The 26218-nt window shown below is 48.6% G+C and overlaps 1 protein-coding gene across 49 annotated transcripts in view; it reads right to left on the reverse strand.

Moving 5' to 3' along the window:
* LOC106509653 (uncharacterized) overlaps nucleotides 1-12618 on the reverse strand; it is a 39900-nt gene extending 27282 nt beyond the window's left edge. For 12 of the 49 annotated variants that reach the window (XR_014829706.1, XR_014829685.1, XR_014829684.1 and 9 more), the window contains exons 1-13: nucleotides 11788-12618; nucleotides 10895-10978; nucleotides 10413-10506; nucleotides 10133-10226; nucleotides 8178-8333; nucleotides 7732-7982; nucleotides 6557-6804; nucleotides 5676-5918; nucleotides 5034-5266; nucleotides 2960-3059; nucleotides 2404-2521; nucleotides 2062-2159; nucleotides 1164-1242 (exon numbers count right to left, since the gene is read on the reverse strand). The gene's annotated coding sequence lies outside the window, so the exon portion shown is untranslated. Of the gene's footprint in view, nucleotides 1-1163; nucleotides 1243-2061; nucleotides 2160-2403; nucleotides 2522-2959; nucleotides 3060-5033; nucleotides 5267-5675; nucleotides 5919-6556; nucleotides 6805-7547; nucleotides 7638-7731; nucleotides 7983-8177; nucleotides 8334-9186; nucleotides 9421-10132; nucleotides 10227-10412; nucleotides 10507-10894; nucleotides 10979-11787 lie in introns of all 49 variants that reach the window. The other 37 variants (XR_014829688.1, XR_014829689.1, XM_084999764.1 and 34 more) reach the window with 30 other exon arrangements.
* Nucleotides 12619-26218: the final 13600 nt, after the last annotated feature.

Consider the following 26218-nt stretch of genomic DNA (forward strand, 5'->3'; position numbering starts at 1 on the left):
GCCTACCCAAGGAGATAAAATACTTGTACTCAGAAAACAGACACCAACAAAAGAAATGGAAGACGACACAATGGAGAGACATACTGTGCTCTTTTTGGACTAGAATAATCAATGTTGTTAAGATGACAGAATTCCTGCTGTGGTGTAATGGGATTGGCAGTGTCTCTGCAGTCCCAGGACACAGGTTTGATCCTGTGCCTGGCACAGTGAGTTAAAGGATCCAGCATGGCTGCAAGTGCAGCATAAGCCACAACCAGGGCTGGGATCTGATCCCTGGCCCAGGGACTCCATATGCTACAGGGTGACCAAGAGCATCTTATCTAAGGTCAAGCTTTTGACTACTACAGATTCAGTGCATTCGCTATCAATATTTTTCACAGAATTAGTACAATTTTTAAATTTGTATAGAAAACCCAAGACCCCAAATAGCCAAAACAGTGTTAAGAACAGAGCTGGAGAAATCAGGCTTCCTCATTTCAGACTATACTACAAAGCTACAGTCATCAGAACAGTGTGGTATGGGCCCCCAAACAGACACACAGATAAATGGAACGAGATACAATCTAGAAATAAACCCATACACCTATGATCAATTTATCTACAACAGGGGGCAAGAACATGCAATAGAGAAAACAGTCTCTTTAGTAAGTGGTGCTGGGAAAACTGGACAGCTACATGTAGAAGAATGAAATTAGGAATTCCCGTCATGGCTCAGTGGTTAATGAACCCAACTAGTAGCCATGAGGATGCAGGTTCGATCCCTGGCCTCACTCAGTGGGTTAAGGATCCGGCATTGCTGTGAGCTGTGGTGTAGGCTGCAGACATGGCTTGGATCTTGTGTTGTTGTGGCTGTGGCGTAGGGTGGCAGCTGTAGCTCCAATCTGACCCTTAGCCTGGGAACCTCCATATGCTGCTGGTGTGGCCCTAAAAAAGACAACCCCCCCCCAAAAAAAAAGAAATTAGAACACACCTTCACACCATAAACAGACATCAACTCAAAGAGCTGCATGTAAGACCAGAAATAATAAAACTCCTATAAAAGTCAGAACAGTCTTTGATATCAAGTTGTTGCAGTATTTTTTTTGGATCCATCTCTGTTTTTTGGGGGGGGGGGTCATGCCCATGGCACATGGACATTCCTGGGCCAGGGATCAAATACTCACCAGCAGCAACTGAAGCCACTGCAGTGACAATGCTGGATCCTTAATCCACTATGCCACAAGGAAACTCCCTTGTATCCATCTAAGGCAAAAGAAAAGCAAAAAATAAAGAAACGGGACCTAATTATCTTTAAGAGCTTTTGCATAATAAAGATAAACATAAGCAAAAATACAACCTACAGAACTGGGAGAAAGTAGTTGCAAATGATGCAACCAACAAGGCCTTAATCTCCAAATATACAGTTTGTACAACTCAACAACAGAAAAACAACCCAATGGCAAAATGGGAAGATGACCTAAATAGACATTTCTCCAAAGAAGATACACAGATGGCCAATATGCGCATGAAAAAAAATACTCATTAGCACTAATTATTAGAGAAGTACAAATCTAAACCACAATGAGGTACCACCTCACAGCAGGCAGAATGGCCATCGTTAGCAAATCTACAAATAACAAATGCTGGAGAGGGTATGGCAAAAGGGTACCCTCCCTACACTGTTGGAAAACAGAATGGACATTCCTCAGAAAACTAAATATAGTACTACCATATGATCCAGCAATCCCACTTCTGGGCATATATCCAGACAAAACTTTCGTTTAAAAAGATACATATATACATACAGTCACTTATATGCGGAATCTAAAAGGAGGATATGATGAACTTTTTGCAAAACAGATACTGATAGAGACTTTGAAAAACTTATGGTTACCAAGAGACAGGTTGTGTGGGGAGGGATGGGCTGGGGGTTTGGGATTGAAATGATATAAAGTGGGGTTGTGATGACTGCTGTACAACTATAAAAAGTACTAATCCCCCCAAAAAATAAGAGAAAAAGAGATACATGCACCCCTATGTTCACTGCAGCACTATTCACAATAGCCAAGACATGGAAACAACCTGCAAAGGTCCATCAGGACCTCCTGTCAAGTCAGAACTCCCGGGATCATCCTCATCCATGGCTGGTCCACTCGGTCTGCAGGTCTCGCTAGCTCTACCTGCAGGACCAAAATTGACACCTCACACCTCCATTCTCTTCGTCTCGGCCTCCCTGCCTCCACCCCATTTCTGTGTATACAGCTGGTCTGGTCCACAAAGCAGAGCCATCTGGGTCCCAGCAGTCAGCACACAGCTGTCCTTGGCTTGGAGTCAGAGCCCCGTCCTCATGTGCCTCTTGCATTGCCCGAGTGACCTGGGGACCGAGGCCACAGCTAGGGTCCTGCCAGCTCCAGGGCATCATACCTTCTAACCTCCCCTTGCCCTGGCCATTCAAAGCCAGTGTTTTGATGCCAGAGGAGAAATTCTGGAGAAGGACCTGGTCTTATCTTCTTTGAAGGCAGAATCCAGCAGAAGACCATGACTGGGAAAGACAAGAGGCAGGGTACATGTGGAAGAGCACAGGGGAGCTTGGGGTGGCTGAGGTCACTGATGTGGGGCAGTTTTACAGGTCTTTCCAGCCACTCCTCTCCATGTTTGGTCCTGGTGTGCATGTGCATCTTTCCACTTTGCAGGACTCCCGCTGGGGTCCTCCTCCTCAATCCAAGGCCTCTCTCGACCCGATCCACACCACACATCTCTGACCACCTCAGGGCCCAGGGCTCTCACTGCCACCCTATCTTCAAGCATCCACAGGAGTCCAACTGCAGCTGCTCCATGTAGGCCTGGGTATATCCTACCTTGAGCCCCGAGACCTGTGGACCCCAGATCTTTTACCAGGAGGCTGAAGGGTGAAGTTCTTTCTGTAGCTCCTCCAGGCACATGGACCCTACCCACCTGGGGCCACAGAGCTCTCACCCACCTTGTCGAGGGGCCCCAGGCAGACCTCCGCTCCTCTAGCAGGGTCGGTTTTAAGGAGCTGGGGTGCCTGCATCACTGTCACCCTGTTTACAGCAGTAAACCTGGACAAAACGTAACAAACACATTACAGAGGCAAGGATTGAAACTCAGCCTGGGAGCAGACCACTGCTTTTATTAATCTTAGGGTAGAGACAAGGGGCTGCCTGAGGCCCCTAACGGTAACATGGCTCCAAGCGAGCCTGGAAGGTCCCCAGTAGTGGGGTGGGACACTAGGGAACAACCAGGAAGGCATAAGATCAGACACTGTTCAAAGTGGCTCAAGGTCAACAGGTGTACAGCTTGCTGTCAACACCAGTTACTGTACAGCTTTTAGTGAAAAGCCAGTGTGAAATACCAGCATAGAAAAGGCAGCTCCTGTATCCATTAAAAACAAAAGCCCCCATATGGGAAAAAAAAATCTAAAAAAGAATAGATGTATTATGTATAACTGAATCACTTTGCTGTATGTATACCTGAAACTACCAACATTGTAAGTGAACTATACTCCAATAGAAAATAAATTTTTAAAACAAAACAAAACAAAAAAAAACAAAAGCCAATCCTCTTACCTGCCACCTCAAGGACCACCCAGGGCTCCTTGGTGAAGATACCTCATGGGGGAACGCTAGAGCCTCCCCAGCTGCCTGAATCATCCAGCATGGCTGATAACACCCCACCCCCAGCCACCCGAGTCATCCAGTGTGGCCTCACAGAGCCCCTTTCCCATTTTTTGGGACTGAGGGCGGTCCTAATAGCCCCGCCTGTCTGCAGACTGGGGGAGGCCTCCACATTTATGAGCCCAAAGGCCAGCTGAATTGCACTGGAAGCTTCCCACTTGTTGGCGTTACCTCCAGACGGGTGGTTGAAACTTCCTGGCCCCTTTCCTTTGGGTGGCCCTGAGGTTACAGGGCATCTGTTTAGCCTGAGCCTTGGCCTGCCTTCTACACTGGTTCTCCTCCTCCTTGGTTTGACCGCCATTATTAAATACCCCAAAGGTCACCTCTAGGAGTTTGTGGGCCTGACTGAAACTTTTGAGTTTTCACCTGATATCTGGGGCATGTTGATCAAGGTAAGCTTCTTTTCCTAGCCCATCTAATTTAAAAAGCTTCTAAGTCAAGGATACAAGAAGGGTGTTTCTTCCAAGTTAGATGGGAGTCATCCCCTGCTGAAAGGCCTGTAAGCAAGAACAAAGCTCTGCCGGGAGAGATTCGGCCTCCTGGAAATGCTCACCAGAGGCTTTACCCTGAGGGGGTTTTGGGCGGCCCTTGACCAGGTGTATCCCATTGAACTTGGTCCCTTGCACAAGGGATCCTCCCACATCACCTGGGGAGGACATTTTGACTATGGCCAAGCACTTGCCAGGGCTTTCCTTGAGGATATCTCACTATCTCTCCTGTACTGGGGCATAGCCCCAGGACTGGGCATCAGGAGACTCAAGATGTGAGCTGCATGGGGTCGACCAGCCCAGAAGGCTGTTCACAGGAGAGAAGAAGCTGCCAGGGCATGAAGCAAAAGGGGTCCTAGAGATGAAAAGCTGCCGGTCTCCCCAGGAGGAACCCGTGGACAGAGGAGGACAGGGGACAGACAACAGGACTCCACGGTCATTCGCCCCATTTCCTTAGCAGTTCTCATAAGACCTCAGGGGACCTGTGAACTCTACCCCAGGTAAACAGCACCGAATTAGCAACATGGAAAGACATCTCACTGCGCCAGATAAAAAGGAGAGAAAGCTGCAGGAGAGGAGCCCGAACAGGACAGGAGAAAAAGACTCAGCAGGCTCCTTCAGGGCCGGAAAACCTGTTTCCGGCAGATACTAGAAGAAGGTGTCCACCGTCACCCACAGCGTTATGACTGCGCAGCTTGGGAGACCCCTAGGCACCTCCAAAGACAGGAGCTGTCACGGTGGGTGGACCAAGACCATGACCTGCGAGTATGAGAAGAGAACGCAAGGCACAGAGCAAAGGAGAGAAGGTAAGCGTCTCTAGCTGCAGAGCCCCGGTGGGGGAGGGGGGAAGCACACACCAAGGAGGGCTTACCCTCATTTATACTGGGATGGGGACAGGGCTTGGGACACGTGCCATCTCTCCCCTGAGCAGGATTCCCATTGGTGTCTTCTACCTTCCTTTCGTCCTTCCGCTAGACTGAGGGTCTTCTGTGGGTGTCTCATGAAGGAAATCCACATGGTGCTCCCTCCCAACTGTATCCCGCCTGGGTCAGCAGAGAGACCAGTTGCAGCTGCTCACCTGGGGCTCCTACCTCAATATGAGGACTGACAAAAGCAAGACCAAGTATGAACACTCCCAGCTTCAGTTAAGACAGTAAGATGGCAAAAACACAGTCCATGATTTGCTCTTCCTCATGGATGGTTATTTTTGGAAAGTGGTTATTTCTCGTAATATAGCATTAATTAATATGTAATAGCTCTACACTAGTGTATTTTAATGGTTACTATAGATTAAGCATTGATAGACACAGCCACCTAATCTCATCCAATGTCAGGAGATGGTCAGTCCCGAGGCCAAACGCATAAGGACACTGGCCCACAGGATGCACTGCGGCCGCCCCTCCAGCCAGGGTCCTATGGTTGCTCCCCACCGGCTACTTGTTGAAACCCTAAAGGTCCATACAGAGGGTATTCCTTCCCTCAGCGGGGTTGTTCGGGGAAGACACTGGCTCACCTTTTCCTGCGGAGTTTGGCAGCCAGGAGCAGGGTGGTGTCAACGACGGGAAGTCACGGAGCGCATGAACAGCAGAGGTGGGGGTGTCTCTGAGGTGCTGTACTAGGGCACCTCTGCTATTATAGGGTACAGCTGTTGTAGCACACCACAGGCTGTACCTCCAGGATCCAGATGCTCATGGCAGATTCAGCAACTGGGGAGGACTCTTCCTGGCTCACAGGCTGTGTCTTCTCAGTGTCCTGTCTGGGGGACGGAGAGAGCTGGGGGCTCAGGGTACTGATCCCCTTTCTGAGGCCTCCACCTTCATGACCTCCTCCCAAAGGCCCCACACCATTACACTGGGTATTATGATCCAGCATGAGTTTGGGGACACGGACATTCAGACCTTAGCAGAAAACCCCCATACCAACATACGGGATCCACACTGAAAGCTGGCTAGGGGAGGAAGGGGGTGAGGTATCTGAGCAGATTGGAGGGTGATGCTGAGCCTGGGCAGTTCTGGTTAAAACTGGACAATGGGAAAAAAAGATATATACTCCTGAAGCCCAAGGAGTCAGGGTCTAATTGGGAATCCTCAGATGAATACTTGTTCCAGGAGAGACTGACCCTCCATTGCTCCAGCCCATGTGTCACGGTCACCCTGGCCCAGGCTATCCCTTTCTCCCCAATGTAGTGTGGCCCACAGGGTTCCTGGTCCCCAGTCCTGCTCCCAGGACTGGACAGGCTGCCCTGGGGCATGTCAGGTGAACCTCGGAGAGATGTGACAGAAGTGAACCTGACCAGAACTTGATCATGACTGAGCGAGTCACATGAACCAGGGCACATAAAGCTCGCTTACGCTGTACTTCAGACATGAGTCTACACAGAATGAACATACATACCTTAATGCTTCAGCGTTCAAGTGCACTTTCCTAAGTCTTAGTAAGAGCACTGACCGCATTAATGAGTTGAATACTCTAAGAATGACTAAAACATCATGAGCAAAGGCTGTTGGAAAACAGGCACCAGACTTGTTTCAAGCAGCGTTGCCAAGAACTTTCGATGTGTAGGGAACGTGGTATCACAGAGGAAGGACTGAGAGTTGGGATTAGCAGATGCAAACCAGTATGCAGGATGGAGAAGCAAGGTCCTGTGTAGCACAGGGAAGTGTGGTCAATATCCTGTGATAAACCATTGTGGAAAATATGAAAAAACGCCAGTATGTATAACTGAGTCAGTTTCCTGTACAGCAGAAGTTCCCATTGTAGGTCAACTATATGTCAACAAAGAAATACAGCATCTGCACAGTGCAGAAGACCGCCTGCGTGAGCAGCATCTACCCACTGTGATGACCCAGCATGAGCGCCGACACACCAAGGCCCCCTCCCCATGCTACAGCACCAGACTGCCCTTCACATGCTGCTGTTTCCCACACCTTGGCTCTTGCCCTTCAACACCTCCAGCCTGAGGTCTGGGAAACAGGGCTCTGAGCAGTGTCGCTGATGCCTACACTTGCCTGACTGTCTTCCAGAGGGGCAGGGGGACAGCCCTGTGGCCCCCTGGGGAGGATGGGGGTGAACCACCCAGGTCAGTGCCATGCCTCTGCCCCCGCACCCAGGCCTGGGGACATCGTCCCTCCACTGCCCCAGGAGCCTCATGAAGTCGGTGTGGGGACTGCACTGGCTGCTTCTCTCCCTTTATAGGTGGCTGGGCCAGTTTACTGCACACGCATCCCCCCACCACACCCCCACCCCAACAGTGTCCTGGGCACCAACACCCATACAATCCTGGGCCATGGGCCTCTCCACCTTCCTCCTCAACCCTGGAGGAAGGTGGTGCATGCCAGGGTGGCCTTGGGGTTGAAACATCTGAAAGAGACTGTTCAGGACTGACTGGGAAGGTGCAGCATCTCGGGGTGCTGAGATGGGCTGGACCAGGTTTCCTGTCAGTGGCTTCCTGAGGCTGTAGCGTCCGGATGCCCTCCTAGGGTGACAGGTGAGTGACCCCTCACTGAAGCCCAGTACACAGCAGCCAAAACACCGAGACACCAAGGTCTGCAGCACAGGGGCTTACTTACAAGGCAGCCAAGCAAGGAGCCTGGAAGGCAAAGATCGCAATCCGCCCATGAGAAGTGGGGCTGGGCCCCACGGGCGGGGAAGTGGGCCACCAGGCTCACATGATCGGCGAGGGGCGGGGACCACCCTTCTGCGCAGGACCCCCAGGTTCCCGGTAACCAGAGGCCACTCCAAGGCCCAGGTGAGGGGTCGGTGGTCCTATCCTGTCTCAACTGACTCAGCCTAAACCAGATGCGGCTGGGACTCCAAGTTCCTGGAAAACAATTCAGGGAATGTCTTATTTAAGCTCTGTGCACACGGAGGATCTTCCTGACCTTTACCAGTGATGGCAGGGGGAGCTAATTTAGCTCACTGGTTCAGGGTTCAGTCCCCCATCTTTCACGGCCCTTCCTCGATCTGGAGGGCGAGGGGTGAGGGAGTCCCCAGGCCCTTCCCGCCTCCATCTTACTGGTCGTCAGGAGCGGTAAGGAGCACAGACTCAACATGGGCTTCCTGAGTCAAGCTCTGCTCTCGAGTTGCTTCCGGTTTCAAGGTAACTTGGATCCCAAGAAACATACCACCTTTGTGCCAGCTGTCCAGGCGGCCAGAGGCTCAAGACTGGTAACTGAAACCACAAAGACACACCCTTGAGAACACAGACTGCCAGACATATAGGATCTCAGGAGTTTATCTAGGACGAGGTCAAGCAGGGATCATTTTTATCTGCTGTAGCGCCTCAGTCACTACCCTGAGATGTTAAATATGGAAGTGATGTAGGCAGAGAAGAGCATAGTTTCTCTAGTGTTCTGAACCTTGATTGGGGGGAAAACGCCAGGGCTTTTAAATGAGGGTGCCGGGACCTGGAGAGAAAGCACCTGCTTGGTTAAGGGGACAGGTGATTAGCCTCGGTGATGGGTTACAGCTGAAGCCCATGAAAGTGCAGATGGAGAAGGTGACGAGCATTAAGCAAGGGGTCAGCACAGTCAAGTACAGACAGGTTTTGGAGGACAGATCGACAGCTAGAGAAGTTCCTCACTTCTGCCCAAGTAGAGTTCTCACACCGAGCTTTCCCTCCAAGACCAGGAGGTTAGAAGGACTAACAGGAGTTCTTTTTTTTGTTTGTTTTTGCCATTTCTTGGGCCGCTCGCTGCATATAGGAGGTTCCCAGGATAGGGGTCTAATCGGAGCTGTGGCCACTGGCCTATGCCAGAGCCACAGCAACGCAGGATCCGAGCCGCATCTGCAACCCACACCACAGCTCACGGCAACGCCGGATCATTAACCCACTGAGCAAGGGCAGGGATCGAACCCACAACCTCATGGTTCCTAGTCGGATTCATTAACCACTGTGCCATGACGGGAACTCCCTAACAGGAGTTCTTACTACAAGTTACTAAGCTGCTTTCTGAGGGAGGCATTTGACTACAAAACCACCACTGTGGAGTTCCCGACCATAGTTCAGTGATTAACAAACCCACCTAGTATCTATGAGGACACAGGTTCCGTCCCTGGCCTCCCTCAGTGGGTTAAGGATCCATCATTGCCGTGAGCTGTGGTGTAGGTCACAGATGGGCCTCAGATCCTGTGGTGCTGTGGTGTAGGCTGGCAGCTGTAGCTCCCATTCAGCCCCTGGCTTGGGAACCTCCATATGCAGGTGCAGCCCTAAAAAAAGGTCCCTACTGCAACAAACCTACTGATTCTTCTCACAGCTTCTGAAAAGCAATGTAATTATCTGCCAGATTTCACCCCTGACCCACCCCGGGCAAGGTCAGCATCTAGGAATCAGCCCAAGTTGGAAAGATCTCATTCACATTCTCTCCTGGTTTCCATCCCCCATCAGGTCCCGTCCAGCAAGGACAGAACCAGGGGTGGGGAAGTTTATCCCCCACAATTCCAGCCCTTCAAGGGCTACTTTAAGGGGGTTTTGCTCAAGTCCAAAGTTGGGGGGCTCCAGATGTGGCAGAACCGGTTCATTCCCAGGAACCCCTAGTCCCCTGGTGGGAACTTCGGTCCTAGTTAGAGCTCCCCCAGCCCCTAGGGAGCAGCTCTGTCTTTGAGCTCAAAGCCCCAAATACACAATCGGGCCGAGGATCTGCCCTCTTCCCCACCGCCCTACAGCCTCGCTCAGGCATTAAGGGAAGTCAAGCTAAACCCATGTCTCGGGTCTCAAGCATCTTCTGCCTTACTGGTCATCTGGCACCACCCACATCCTGGATCAGGGCTCCCTGTTGAGTTTAAGGTCCCTCAAGCTTTTGCCAGGATTTCTCTAGATATTTTTAGAAATGCTGATGAGCAGCACAAAGGTGTTTTAGGTCCTTAATCTGGATCTCCCCCCTGGCAGGCATGTAACTCCTGGGATTCTAAACTCCAGGGCATGCAAAAAGGGCCTCCCCCAAGCCCAATTCCATAACCTAGCAGATGTACCTGGACAAGGTAGCACAGCTGTGGCTTAGAGACTCGTGGAGAACACTGCAATCACGTGAACAGCCAGCTATGGGCCAGTCTGTCACAAGGTGACCTGCAGGGGCGTGTTAAGTCAGATTGGAGGGAGCCAATAGGAACTAAGCGCAGGCTTTGATTGTTCCTCTAATGGGGACCCTTTAAGCTTGGACTGTCTGACCCCAGCAGAGCCCAACCCGTTCAGGTGCCACTGCTCCCCCCGCCCCCCCTCCACCACTTCTCAGCACTCCCCCCGCAGACTTGCCTTTGAAGGCTCAGGCTGGTCTCTGGGGTTAAGAGCTGTGGATCCTGCCTTGTGCAGGTCTGCTCTAGTGGCGCTTTAATGTCCTTAAGTGTCCCTGTGCAAAAGCAACACTGGTGAACTTCAGAAACCATCCAGAAGGGGTAGGCACAGGCGAGAAAAAGCTACTCCTCGAGTGGGTCTTGTCCAGCCTAGCAGCTGTAAGGGTGTCTGTTAGCCTGCAGACACCCTAATGGTCATGGGGTTTAGAAAGCCCCCTGGCTCGCCCCCTACAGTGTAAATCAGCCTCCCAATGGTCCTGGTCACCTGGGGCTCCCTGTGGGGACACGGACAGATCAGCTTGTTTGCTGTCACTGTCGGTCAGCCTGGGCACCCTATATACATCATCTGTTTCTCTTCCGAGTCTCATTTGGGGACTCTCTGCTCCTGCCAGCAACGTGCAGACTGGTCACACTTTGGGTGCCCCGTCAAGTGGGGGATCCTACCTGTTACTGAGTCCCCCTGGAGCCCGGTTCTTCCTTGGGTCAAGGCCACTACTCTGTTGCTTTTTCTGCTGAACCTGGTACCTACTGAGAAAAATTCTGAAGGCCATTTCAAGAATGAGATATAGAGACCTCTGCAGGCCCAGTTGAAAGGTGCATGGTCCTATTCTGTCTGTGCCAAAGCCCCTTCCCTAGGAATTGTGAAGGCTCCTGTTTTACCTCACAGGGTTTGTGAGTGCTTCTGTCTTGCCCCCACTCCCCGCCATCCTGCAAGAACAATCTCAGCCCATCCCCAGCATTCACGCCCCACTTAGGACTTGCTTTGCTTGCTGCAGCCCCTTCTGGGCCACCAGGTGTTTCTGCATGAGGTGATCAGCCTCCTCCTGGGCTCTATTTAACACCATTTAATGTACTTAGGAGGGTATTTGTGAATTTCAAACACCTGCCTGGGTCAGGTTTTGGATTGCAAGGAAAGACCACCCAGGACAGGTTTTTCTGTTCTCCTTGGATCATCTCTAGAAGTTGGCATATTCTCCCAAATCAAAGTTGTGAAAGGCGAGTGGATCCAGACCCCCACCATCAAGAACCACCCCATCGGCTGCCTGGTCTCAGCATCCACACCCCACCCTAAGGGGGATTTGCTTCAGCCCCTACTGCCCCACCCAAGTTTGGGGGTTTCCTGGCCCGACTGACATTAAGTCACCCTCCTCTCCATTAGGATCCAACTCAACGGGTTTCTTCACCTTTCCTGTTGGACATAATTTTACATCTTCTTGGCACAGGTTTACTCTGAAATAAAAAACTACAGAAAATATTTCATCCCCTCTTTTCTTCCTATTTACAAAGTCTAGTCAAAGTTGCATTTATAACTTGATTTCCAGGCTATTTACTCATACCTAGAGAATACTGCGGCCGGGAGGTCTCCAAGGGGGGCTTTGCTTCCAGATGGTCGGAGTAACATCCAAATGTCCTTTGCTGCAGTAAATAAACTTAGTCCCTAACTGCCATTTCTTATCAAGACAATGAAGGAAGTTCCCATTGTGGCTCGGCTGGTGAAGAGCCCAACAGTGTCCGTGAGGATGCAAGTTGATCACCAGCTTTACTCAGTGAGTTAAGGATGCTGCATTGCTGTGGTGCCAGATTAGCAGCTACAGCTCTGTTTCGACCCCTAGCCTGGGGACTTCCATATGCTGCAGGTGCAGCCCTAAAAAGGGAAAAAAATCAGATACAGACCAACATAGATAAATAAGACCAAAACCCCTGTTTCTCACCAGGACCCCTATAGCTGTGACCTTTCCTACTATCTCCAGACACTCCTGCCAAAGCGGGGCCTCCAGCCACCAATGGCGTCAGGACAGGTAAACAAGGGGACCCTTACATTTCCCTAATGAGGTTACTCACCCCCTAAGACATCTTCATACCCTAAACCTCACACTGCTTCTCTGCTGCAAAAAGAAACCAAGTGCAGAAGGTTTGTGGCACCTGCCGGGGGTTCAGGACGGCCCTGCAATAAATGGGCTCGGGCGCCATTCCGCTCCGGCCACCGGCTCTCAGCACCGCGACGGGCAAGCCAAGATCTCTCTAGACTCCCTCCCACAGCTCCTAAACTTCCTACCAAACCAAGTCTGTTTTGCAGACACACAGGAAGCAGAAATGCCGAAGTTTGAAACGAGAAGGGTTTTCTCACTGGGAAGCCAGACAACAGAACGATGACGAAACCCAAGTCCACCTCTAGGCAGGGGGGCGGGGATTTAAAGGATCAGAACCATGCGTCGGATGGGCCACGTCGGGGGCGTGGGCGCACGCGGAGGGCGGGGAAAGCTGAGTGGGAAAAGGTGCGTAAGGTCCTTCCGCGCAGGCGTAACTGGCTGCATGCCTTCCCACCTTCACGTGGTCACCTGTGGACCCTTGCAGGCCCAGTTGAAAGGTCCGTGGTCCTGTTCCGGCTCAGCCAAATGAGACTCAGCTGAGTCCAAGTTCCTGGAGAACAACTTATTATTTAGGCCTTGGGTCATCGGGAGGTCACCTAAGTCTTGAAAGGAGCTTGATTCGTGAGGGCAGGTGGAAGGATTTGATGCCTTACCATGGTTTCAATTTGAGCACCAAAGAGGGTCTGGCTGTGATCCTTAGAAGGTTTTAAACATGAGATGATCACAGTTATCAAGCCGCCTGGATGTATTTGATTGCTGATGATCAACGTCTGTGGCCTTGTTACTACCAGGCTCCAGGTGGGCACAGACTGTGCCTCAAACCCAACTTCTCCTCCCGGAACCAAGGGTAGTAATAAATAGTGAGGAGTACTGAATTGCTGAATATTGGAAATAAACCTAGTATTTATTTATTTATTTTGCTTTTTAGGCCGTATACCCAAGGCATATAGAAGTTCCCAGACTAGGGGGCAAATCGGAGCTGTAGCTGCTGGCCTAAGCCATAGCCACAGCAACTCGGGATCCAAGCCAAGTCTTCCACCTACACTACAGCTCACAGCCATGCCGGATCCTCAACCCACTGAGTGAGGCCAGGGATTGAACCCACATCCTCATGGATCCTAGTTGGGTTCATTAACCACTGAGCCACGAAGAGAACTCCGTAATCCAATATTTTAAATGACAGCCAGTGCTGCCAGGGATCAGACTGCCAGGAATGGACGTGGCCTTAAAACAGCAAAGATGAAAATGCATGTTTACAGCACCACATAAGTAAACAACCTGACCTATAGTGGTTCGGAGAAAGAAGAAATTGCTAGATTGCGAGGGGCTACAAAGGAGATGAGACTTAAGTCCCAAGTTAAATGGGAGCCCTGAGGACACAGGTCTGCCTTGTATGGATATGCAGGCTGTTGACTGCACAAGGGACTTGTGGCAGCTAAAATCCAATGGCTCTACTCACCAAGCTCTGTACTTGCACTTGGGGACTGGTGCACTGGAAGGTGCAGGCAAGTGATGAACCCTGTCCAGGGGAGAGATTCTATTAATGTGGGTTTAGGGAGAAGGGTTTAGGGATCACCTTATAGAAACTGGGGTTTCATGGAGATAGAAGGGAGCCGACTGGGGAAATGGACTGGGGGCCAGTTTCAGCACAAATGAAATAGGAATCTTCTGCTTTCATGCAGTACATGGGAGAAACAGAACCCCTCAGCATCCCCCAGGTGCAAGTAATAGTGCAAGTGATAAATAGTGATACCAATGATAAATAGTAGGACAAATGATAAATAGTGATACGGGTGATAAACAGTGCTAACATAAAAGTGACAACATAAAGATTTGGTATGTATACATATTGTGAAATAATCACAATAATTCCAGTTAATACCCATCCCCTCGCCTGGTAACAAAATGTTTTCCTTGTGATGAGATCTCTTTAAGATCTACTCTCTCAGGAGCTTTCAAATACTCAATATAAAATTGTTAACTTTAGTCACCGTACTGCACACTAAATCCCCAGAACTTAACTTACTTATCTTACTGCTGGAAATGTGTAGCTTTTGACCCTTTCCACTCATTTTGCCCACCCCCCAACCCTCACCTCTGGCAACTGTCAATAAGATTTTGGTTTCTGTGAGTTCAGTTTTTCTGGATTCCACGTAAAAGTGAGATCATATATATATTTGTCTCTCTCTGCCTAAATTATTTCACTGAGCATAACCCCTCAACGTCTATCCATGTTGTTGAAAATAGCAGAATTTCCTTTATTTTTATGTTTACTCTACTCTTGCATATATACATATCACATCTCCAACCATTAACATGTCAAGGGATTCTTGGGTTGTTTCCCTGTCTTGGTTATTGTGAATTATGCTGCAGCGAATGTGGGGGTGCAGCTATCTTTTCCAGATAGCAGTTCTGTTCCTTTGGATAAATACCCAGAAGTGGGATTATTGGATCTTATGATAGTTCCATTTTTAGTTTTTTGAGGAACTTCCAGACTGTCTTCCATAGCAGCTACACGAATTTACATTCCCACAAACAGTGCACAAGTGTTCCTTTTTCTCTACGTCCTCACCAACACTTGTTATTTCTTTTGATAATGGCCATTCTAACAGGTGTGAGGGGATACCTCACTGTGGTTTTGATTTGCATTTCCCTGATAATTGAGTAATGCTGAGCATCTGTTCCTGTACCTATTGGCTGTTTGTATGTCTTCTTTTGAAAACTGTCTCTTTAGCTCCTCTGCCCATTATCTAATTAGATTGTTTGGCAATCGAGCTGTATGAATTCTTTACGTATTTTGGGTATTAACCCCTTTTCAGAAGGGGCCATCTATTTCCTATGGTGTCACTGGGGGAAATTCGAGGTCACTCATCTCAGAGCACAGGGTTGAGAAGTGAAATACTTTACCAGTCATCTAACTAGTCGAGGAGTAGCTGGGATAAAGACATACATCTTTCTATTTTCAGCCAAATGCACATTTTATTACCACAGGGTATTGCTTCTTATGAATACTGTTTAACTCACCTTTCATTTCAATGAACATTCCCATGCTGTTTTCCAAAGAGGAAAACCTTAGGAGATTTTAGAAGACGGTGCCATTTCCCCCTCAAATCAGTTTGTTGATATTATTCACCTTCTGCAACATGGTGGTCTTGTCTGAGTTTCATTTGGGAAGGAAATAGGAAAACAACAATATGGTGAGCATGCACTGAGTCATAGCTTTTCCACAAATGCTTTCAGATCTTGGCTGGATCTGACCCAGCAGGGGCCAGGAACCGGAACCAGAGAGGATGGCTTCATTGTTCTTTGTTGTCTGCTTGTAAATAATTCAAAGTTAAGTTTGAGGGCAATTAGATGAAAATCAAAAAGGTAAAAAGCGACAAACGCTCATTACAATGCCTGATTTTGGATGTGGTAGGAAAACAGAATCTGTTGGTACTGAGGATTGGTACTTAATGGGGACGATGTGGTAGACTGAATGACCCTCACCTGAAGGTGGCTTGTGACACAGAACCTCACATCCTGATGGTTAGTGTGACACAGAACCTCACATCCTGATGGTTAGCTAAAGTTAATTTTCTTTGACATTATTGCTCTGATTGTTGCTTTATACCCAGGTGAGCCCATAAAGCTTAACAAAGCCAAAAACCATGCATTTGGAACTGTAAGTGATATAAAAGTGTTTCTATACACATACGGACAGGAAAGAGGAAAAACAATAGAAAATAACAGAATTGAACAATAAATTATTTAAATTTTATATTAAATGTTGCTGCCCCCCAAAGAGGTAAGTTCAATTAGAGAGGAAGGAGGAGGGAGAGTCTGGAGAATGAAAGGGACTCGTGGGGGTGGGTGGCGACCTTGAAGATTCATAGAGTTCACGTCCTTAAAACTCACTTCAAGTGCTGCCTCTTCTTACCCTTGACATCCATCTCGCTTAAAATAAATGAACTCTTGGAAGTACCTGTTGCGGCTCAGCGGCAATGAACCCGACTACTATCCATGAGGTTGCGGGTTTGACCCCTGGCCTTGCTCAGTGGGTTAAGGATCTAGTGTTACCGTGAGTTGTGGTGTAGGTCACAGACACTGCTCAGATCTGGTGTTGCTGTGGCTGTCATATGAGCCAGCAGCTGCAGCTCTGATTTGGCCCCTAATCTGGGAATCTCCATATGTCACAGGTCCAGTCCTAAAAAGCAAAATAAATAAATAAATAAAATTTAAAAAATAAATGAACTCTCTTGAGTATGACTTACTATATAATGAAGGTACCCATTTTATTACTCTTTATTTTTGGCTGCACCTGTGGCATATGGAAGTTCCTGGACCAGGGATCAAATCTGGGCTGCAGCTGCAGCAATGCTGGTTCCTGAACCCACTGTGCCACAGCGGGAAGTACTGAATGCTCTCATTTTAAATGTACAGTTAGATGAGTTTAGAAGAACGCGTACACCTGTGTTGCCAGCACCTGTCAGTCCAAATGTCCTCGGAGCTCCTCCCAGGCCATTCATCCATCTCACCCCAGTAGACCGTTTCTGCTTATTCTAGAACTTCACATACATGGTGATACATAGGGTAATGCATGGAGATTTATTAATACTGCTCCATTGTGCTTTATGGAGTAGCATCCTTGTATGAATATAACAGGATTTGTCTAGTCACATGTTGATGGACTGTCTCCACAGGGGCTGTTTTGAATAAAGCCGCCAAGAACACTGCTCATAGCGGTCTTGTAGACATACATGTTTATGTAGTTGGGATAAATACCTAGGAGTGGAATTGCTGGGTCAGATGGTACATATACAGTTAATTTATGAGACTGCAAACGGTTTGAGCCCCTATGATGAACAAATGAGAATTCCCGCTGCCCCACAGCCTGTCCAACACTTGGTATTGTCAGATTTCTCCAACTTATCATTCTGGTGGGCAAACATCTCATTTTAAACAACATCAAACTAGGCTCATGTTTGGAGGGTCAAAAGCAGAATGAAGAGAAGGACACAGACAGAGTTCTAAAAGTAATTGGGGGAAAACAAGAAAGATGCTGGAGAAAACCTCACTCCATGTGTGTGCCTTACCCCTTTGGGCGAATCAAAGCCATTGTCATGAGGGCGTTCCCATCGTGGTGCAGTGGGAACGAATCCGACTAGGAACCATGAGGCTGAGGGTTCGATCCCTGGCCTCACTCAGTGGGATAAGGATCTGGCGTTGCTGTGAGTTGTGGTGTAGGTCACAGATGCGGCTCAGATCCTGAGTTGGTGTGGCTGTGGTGTAGGCCAGCAGTTACAGCTCTGATTTGACCCTTAGCCTGGGAACCTCCATATGCCACGGATGCGGCCTTAAAAAGACAAAAAGACCAAAAAATAAAAAAAATAATAATAAAATGTAGTATCCATGTGGAAGAGTGTGGTCCCATTCAGTCAACCACTGGCCTTTCTCCTCTGTAATAACCCTCGTCCTTGAAGTCCAAGAGAAATCCATACTTTATGTTCAATCTTTTGAATAACTACAGTGATTAAAATGTAGTGTGAGCGGCTAACACAGTCTAGTGGGAAAGACAGAAAGAAATGCAGTTGATCCATGAACAGTGAGGGGGCTTGAGGCCCTGACTCCCAAACCAAAGAAAATCCAGTTTCTGTCTCAAAAACAAAGGCATTGGTGGACTCGGCCAAGGGCAGGGAGCTGAAACATCCTGGAGAGAATCAAGACTCAAACTCTAGTTCTTTCAATTCCACCAGTTGCAATCTCTAAGCAAACACAAACTTTCCCCAAACTTAGTTCATTTAAAGATCCGTCAAATGAAAACACCGGTGCTATGCTTATTGGAAAAAAAAAATCCACGTATAAGTGGGACCCTTGTAGTTCAAATGTGCTTTGTCAAGATCAGCAGCAATGCATACTCCAACCTTCCCTTGGTCTCTGCAGCCTTCAGGTGAAGAGGAATGCAGGACAGTGGCTGGCCCTTCTCTCCTGCTTTTGCATGTCTGCCCCCAGAACTCATGTTTCTAGAAGGTAGAGGCTGAGACTTAACTCCGCCAGAGGGTGGGAGGGAACCCTCCTAGGTTTCTGAGGTTCTGGATCAAATCTGCTTTTTGTATGTCTGGTAGCTGTGCAGACGCTAGACCTCAGGAGGCTGAAACTTACAAACGGAAAACAGGCTCAGCGAGCACCTGTCTGGAAAGCTTGTGCGAGGGTGGGAGGGAGCAAAGACAGAAGAGCAGGCAGATCTGACAGCATTTGCCCAGGAAGGTACCTGTGGGCTGTGAGCAGAGGCCTCTCGTGTGGAGCTGGGCTCAGAAGAGACAGCCCAGCCGCTGGGGGTGCAGAGCAGAGGACCAGCCTGGTCCTCAGCCAGTGATGGCAAAAGAAAAAACTCCATCTCCTCTGCTAATACTCCTGACACCAAATGTGTGGGTTTTCCCACACCTGCTGGTGTTCTACTGTCTCCCCGAGGCAGCGTCACACCTTGGGGTTAAGGGCTCTGGTCACACACCAGTAGCAGGTTCTGACACCTTGGGTCCTCACATCCCCTTCTTTGGTCTCACAGAGAAAGGCTACTTTATTACAAAATAAAAGGTAAGATTAAAGCATCCAAACAGCCAACAAAAGAGGCACAGAGAGTCCTGAGGGCAGGGCTGCTGTCCACGGAGGTGGGGCTTGTCCACCCACCTGGAAGCTCTCCAACCCCATATACTTCTGGAACTTCACCAAGGCTTCTTCACGTAGGCGGCATCCATCATTATGTCCTTTTCTGACAGCATTTGCCCAGCATCTTCCTCCCTGGGGCTGGGCACTGGGGGCTGGGGGCTGGGGGCTGAAGGCTGGGACCTGGGGTCGGGGGGGGGTATGTTCTGGGAGCTGGAAGGCCCAAGCCTCTGATCAGGGCTCACTATCTCTGACAATGAGCTCCCACCCTGAAGCCATCCGGGAGTGCCTGTTGAGCAAACACGCCCTCATCACCCAGGAAATTCTAGGGGATTGGGGAGCAGATACACAAATGTGCAAGCAGATCCCAGGGGTGGAACAGAAGCCAGGTTGTGGGGGAGTAGGGGGAGCTGGGGTTAGAAGCAGTGAGCCTCCAGGTCAGGCCCTGCAGACACAGACCCCGGTTCAGAACTCATGGGAAGGGTCCCAGGCAGGGCCCGTAGGCCCTGTGATGAGGGTCTGGAAGTTGGGGTGGTGGCCTGAAGGGGGGGTGGTGGTGGAAATAGCAGAGGTCTGAGCTTCAGTCGGCCGTGGGCAGGAGTGGGGACTCCTCATCCGGAGAAAGGCGTTCCTGTCCTGGTGTGGGTCTGAGTGGATAGAGGGAGGCCACTTAGGGCCTCAGCACTTCCAGATACAATGGGAGTCTGTCCTGCTGAGAGGGTGAGGTGCTGTTGGGGGGCAGCCCAGCTGGGGGGTGGTCAGGGTTGGAATCATCATGAAGGGCAGGGAATGAGCTGCAGGAAGGAGACGGCCTCTGGGCTCCTATAAGGAAGGTGAGCCTCTGGTGAGGGGCTGTAGTCGGATTGTCCGAGCCTCTCTGTCCACTGCGGTCCCCTTCACCCCCTTGGCCCCTTGGGACCCAGGGCATAGGTTCCCAGAGCCCAGGGCTGATCCCCCCGGCCCCCATCCTCCCTCCCTCTGCTCTTCCTAAAGGCCCCTGATGGTCAGGTGAAAGTGCTGAGTGGAGCCCTGGGGTGTGCTGGCCTTGGGCATGCCCTTCTTCTAAGGAGACCCTCAGCCCATGCGGAGAAAGGGATGCACCCTGCGCAGGGCTGTGGTGCACGTGCTCCCTGGCCTCCTCATTTGGCACCCCTGACTGTGCCTCCTTCCACCGACTTCTGCGCAGAGAATCCCAGCTTGTTCTCCGTGGGACCAAGCCTCTTCCAGCAGGAAATCACCTTCTAGGTCACCACAGATGTCCTCTTTCTCTTCCTGGGACAGTCCTTCCCAGCTGTACCCTCCAAAGTGAATTGTTGGCCAGAGGAGAGGGGGTGGGGGGGGTCAGAGAGGGGAGGGCCCTCTGCGTGAAGAGCTCTTACACCTCCAGGGAGCCCTGGTGCAAACCTGAAGTGCTGAGATGCACGCCCCCTCCCCCGGCCCCAGCCTCCCCCCATCCCTCCAGGCTCCCCCCAACCTCACCCCCCAGGTCTGCACTGCTGGTGGGAGCAGCATTCTCTTTGCAGGGCTCTGCCCTCCCCTCCCCCACTGGAGATGGAGCAAAGCAGGAAAACAGCTTCGTCCTTGTTGCAAGTGCTCTGGGAACAAAACAGTCCTGTCTCCCGCCTGGAACAATGCTGCCTTCTCCCCCTGGATTCCAGTGGCCGCCAGACCCACAGAAGCGCGCCCGCGCTTTGCTTATCTCCCGAGGCTCCTACTTCTTCCCCCAACTTGTCCCCTTGGCCTGTGGCCCTCGAAGGGGACCTGGGCGGGGGCGGCTTTGGGCGAGCAGTGGAAAGGGCGAGCGTGGGAAAGTGAAGGAGGGACCCTCTGTGGAGCACAGCGTGCTGATCCTGACACGGCCTCCACCCCCAGCCCCTGGGTCCAGGGCTGAGGCAGTGCGTCCACGGACACACTCCCCTGGTCATGCATGTAAAGGATGCATGGTTGAGGGCAGAGTTTGCTCCAGGTTTGTTTTTTCCATGTAACACAGTGTTTTTGAGCTGCTGAGTACTCAGCTCATTCCTTTCTGTTACTGCCCTTTTTGTTATTGTTTCATTACCTATTGTTACAGGCAGTGATCTACTGTCTATGTAAACCACACTTCCTTTACAGCTTTACCCTGTGTCTCCGGTTTTGAACTATCTGCACTGATTTGAACAGTCTGAACTGTTATGCATAAAATATTCTTGTAATAGCTTATGTCTTCATTTACTTTGAGTGAACATCTAAGAGTGGGATTAATGTGCTGATCCTACAAGAAATTGCTAAACAAATTTTCTAAGTGGTTGTACCATTTTTCACCCCTGTCACAATTTGTAGTTGTTTGTGACCATTAATTTTATGGGGCAGCTGATGGCCATGGGTTAATTACATTAAGGGTTATTTCTAAGTGTGTCAGTGGGGAGCTTCTGGACGAGGTTAGCATTTGAGTCGGTGGACTCAGCAAAATAAATCCTTGACCCCCACGGGGGTTGGGGTGGGAATCATCCAATCAGTTCACGGCCAGAACAAAAGACAAAGGATATGGGAATTTCTCCCTTTTTCTGCCTCACTGATGAGCTGGGTCATCTCCTGTCACCTCCTGTCCTCAGCACTGCTTCCCTGACTGGAGTGGCAGGTCATGGGGCTTCTCAGCCTCTTGTGTGAATCCATTCCTCACAGTCAGTCGATCTTTCACCATGTGTATTTGACCCTTGAGCAAGTTCATCCGTATCCCTGGTCCCTCTGCTCCATATTTCTGGATTTCCTCATAGGCCTAGATGTACCTCCTGATGGTTCTGTTTCTCTGAAGAACCCTGGCTAATACAACAGCAGGTCCAGTGCTCCACAGCCTTACCAACACTTGCTATTGTCCATCTTTAATTTTAGCCATTCTTTTATGGGTGAGGTGGTATCTCAGTGTGGTTTTAATTTGGATTTTTCTGAAGATAGTAACATTGAGCACCCTTTTCTATTCTTACCAGCAATCAGCAAGACTTCTATGGTGTACTGCCGTTTTTAATTTTTTAATTTTTTATGACTGTACCCATGGCATATGGAAGTTCTCAGGCCAGGGACTAGATTTGAGCCCCAGCTGAAATCTATACTGCAGCTGCAGCAATGCTGGATCCTTTAACCCACTCCACTGGGCCAGGGATCAAACCTGTGCCTCTGCAGCCACTGGAGTCACTGCAGTCAGATTTTTTTTTTTTTTTTTTTGCTTTTTAGGGCCATACCTGAGGCATATGGAAGTTCCCAGGCTCGGGGTCATATTGGAGCTACAACTGCCAGCCTATGCCACAGCCACAGCACCTTGGGATCTGAGCCACATCTGTGACCTACACCACAGCTCAGGGCAATGCCAGATTCCTGACCTACTGTGTGAGGCCAGGGATCAAACCCACATCCTCATGGATACCAGTTGGATTTTTTCCACTGTGCCACAACGGGAACTACTGCAGTAAGATTCTTAACTCACTGCACTGCAGCAGGAACTTGATTTGTAGAAGTACTTTTTGACAAATCTTTTGTCATATGTATGTAATACGAATGTTTACTCCCAAACTGTGGCTTATCTTTTCATGCTCTTAATGGTTTCATAAGCAGAGATTTAAAATTTTGAAGTCCAATCTGATAATTTTAAATGGGTAGTGCATTTAAATGGATGGTCCTACCCCAAGATCAATATTTTCTATATTTTCTTCTAGAAGCTTGATAGTTTAATTTTTTTCTTTTTTGGCCACCCTGTGGCATATGGAGTTCCCAGCTCAGAGATCAGACCTGAGCCACTGTTGCCACTGATGCCACAGCTGTGGCAGTGCTGGATCCTTAACCCACTCTGCCAGGCCAGGGATCAAACCTGTATCCCAGTGATTCAGAGATGCTGTCAATCCCATTGTACCACAGCAGGAACTCCTTCGTGGTTTAATTTTTAAACTTAGGTCTATGAGGCATCTCAAATTTCTAAATTCCATTTTTAACTCTAGGTTATCTGTAGGTAATTTTGGACTTTCTATGTACACAATTACATCGTTTGTGAATACTCAGTCCCCCCACCCCCAATCCTTATACTTTTTGTTTTCTTGCCTTATCACACTGGTTAGATGTTCCAGTGCAGTGTACACCTTTCTCAGTATCTGATAGAAAAAGCAGACAAAAAATAGTAACAAATATGACCTAAGTGACACATACAGAACATTACATCAGCAGGTGAGGAACACACTCTTTTCAGATGGTCACAGAACATTAACGAACATTGATGCTATGGTGAGCTGTGAAGCAAGGCTTTACAAATTTTAAAAAACTGATATCATGTAGATTATATTCTTATACCACAGGGAAATGAAGCTTCAGGCATAATGAAAAGAAAACTAGGAAGTCCCTTGATATTTGAAAATTTAACCTGCCTTTTCTAAATATGCCACAGTCAAAGAGAATTGCAGAGGAAATTCACTTCCTCTTCCATATCAGGGTGACTTATCTGAAGAACCCTAGAATAAACCAGATTGGATTGGAGGCTTCAACCAGAGTCCTTTCTGCTCCAGAGCCTCACCCCAGCCCGTCCGCATTGCCCTTGCTGGTGCCCCCAGCTGGCCTTGAGGAAATGGCCCCACTCTGTGCTGCAAGGTAGGATGCTGCTGTATCAATCCCATGATCCAACACTGCATGATTTCTTTCTTTAAATTTAAAAACAAGATGCATTTTTGAATATAATATGACTAGGGCTGTATTTTAAAAATTAGTTCAAATAAATTTTATTGTAATTGCATCGTGGCTTTGTCTTAGCATTGCTAGAATGATACGGGGTTCAGCATAATTTTTCTCTTCTCATGAGACCATTTTTATTGAAGTATAGTTAATTTACAAGGCTGGGATAATTTCTGCTGTACAACAAAGTGACCCAGTCGTATATATACACATATCCATTTTCTCCAAACAGCATGGTTTCTGAGTGAAAAATGATGGCAAAATAGTAGCCTCTCGAAATTAAGTTTTTTAAGACAAACATGTGAGCTATCTACCAGAAAGAGTAATTCTGGAGTTCCTGTCGTGGCACAGCGGAAATGAATCCGACCAGGAACCAGGAGATTGTGGGTTCAATCCCTGTCCTCTCTCAGTGGGTTAAGGATCCGGTGTTGCTGTGAGCTGTGGTGTAGGTGGCAGATGCAGCTCAGATCTGGCATTGCTGTGGCTCTGGCATAGGCCAGCAGCAACAGCTCTGATTAGACCCCTAGCCTGGGAACCTCCATGTGCCGCGGGTACAGTCCTAAAGGCAAATGACAAAAGCCACACACACACACACACACACACACACACACACACACACACACAAAACAGTGATTTAATTTTTTTTTTTTGCTCCTGAAAAAAAAAATAAGATGGATCGAAATTATATTATGGCTTAGTGAACATTTACTTTTGCCAGATATCACACTGTGTTCTTTGCAGAGTTCTCCCTTTTAAACTTATCTATGATGTAGATAGTATTAGTCCTATTTTCTAGATGGTGAGGCGGAAGCTCAGAGATTGTGTAAGCCACACAGGACTTTACTAGTGTTAGAAGCCAAAACAGGATCCCCACATCGACTCCAAATCCCTCGTTTAATCCACACACGGTATTATTTCCCTCTCATTTCTGCTCTACTGGATCAGAAACTAACAAGTATCCAGATCTTGTTGTGTGGTGAACTAAAACTAATTCCCTTGGCCCTTCTACCTCTGGCCACCATGACTATTAGGAAAATTTGGTAGGAGAACTTTGAATAAGCTATTCAAAGACCCCTAGAGGAAAGGACCCACAATATTTTTTTCTGATATTAAAGTCACCAAGAGGAAGTATCTTCTTCAATTGACTCAGGCTTTAGTATCGTCAAGTGTGCTCTAAGGTGGGTCTGAAATAGTATTTATTCATTTATTTGGCTACACCTGTGGCAGGCAGAAAAGATCGAACCCACACCATAGTAGCTACCAGAGCCACAGCAGTGACAATGCTGGATCCTTAACCTGCTGAGCCACCAAAGAACTCCTGAAATAATATTTAAAAATAGCTCAGGAGTTCCTGCTGTGGCTTAGAGAGTTGAGGACCCGGCGTTGTCTCTGTGAGGATAAGGGTTAAAGATCTGGCATTGCCACAGGCTGTAGCAAAGGTCGCAGATGCAGCTTGGATCCTGTGTTGCTGTGGCTGTGGCATAGCTCCTACTTGACCCCTAGCCTGGGAACTTCCACATGCTACAGGTGGGCCTGTAAAAAGAAAAAGAAAAAAACCCCAGCTCAGTCCATAAAATTAGCAAGTACTAACAATAAAACATTGCTAAAATATTGCTTTATCTACTATTGATTATTTCCCAACAATTGTAGACTTTGCATGTTAGCTATGATTTACATTAATCACAGTTTGCAGGGAAAGAACTTTACAAGGCATGGGGCTTTGCAGTCAATGTTTGAATTCACTCTGTGACATTTAGTTGCGTTGTCTTTCTCCTAGAAACCTCATGAAGGCACCTTAGGTCTTAAAGATGTCTGGCAGTTCTAAAATTCTGACAATAAATTATTTATATGATTGAGAGATTTGGACAGGAGACAGGAGAAGAGCCAAGGGTGTGACTGTTTACCTTGTTGACCAGGTAACAGACAACATTCTTTGTTCAGTTTGTATTCTTCTTCTATTTTTTTTTTTCTTTTTAGGGCCGCACCTGCAGCACATGGAAGTTCCCAGGCTAGGGGTAGAATTGGAGCCACTGGCCTACGCCACAGCCACAGCCACAGCCACACCAGATCCGAGCGGCACCTGCCTCATATGCCACACTTTGCACCTTGCGGCAACACCAGATCCTGAACCCACTGAGCTCTGCCAGGGATGGGACCTGGATTCTCAGGGATACTAGTCGGGTTCTTAACCCGCTGAGCCAGAATGGGAACTCCTTGGTCTGAATTCTTGTTAAAGATGCTTTGTCTCATGTTTTGTCCTGTAAGAGAAATTATAACAATAACATGCTCCAGGCAAACAACTGCAACAGCACAGAAAGGAATTCTTGTTCAGCTTGGAAGGAACGAAGCATGTGTGTAGACTTTTAACCTCAAATAGGCTCAGAGTATAAGGATGTTTTTTAGGCCCAACTATCTTTTTTTTTTTGGTCTTTCCGGGGCACTTGGAACATGGAAGTTCCCAGGCTAGGGCTCTAATCGGAGCTGTAGCCTCTGGCCTACCCCACAGCCACAGCAACACTGGATCAGAGCTGCATCTGCGAACTACACCACAGCTCAAGGTAAGGCCAGA

The sequence above is a fragment of the Sus scrofa genome, chromosome 15, assembly GCF_054392235.1.
Source record: "Sus scrofa isolate SSC_HxYL_T2T_F1_AM1 chromosome 15, Sscrofa_HxYL_maternal_Yorkshire_Landrace_v2.0, whole genome shotgun sequence".
Classification (NCBI taxonomy): Eukaryota; Metazoa; Chordata; class Mammalia; order Artiodactyla; family Suidae; genus Sus; species Sus scrofa.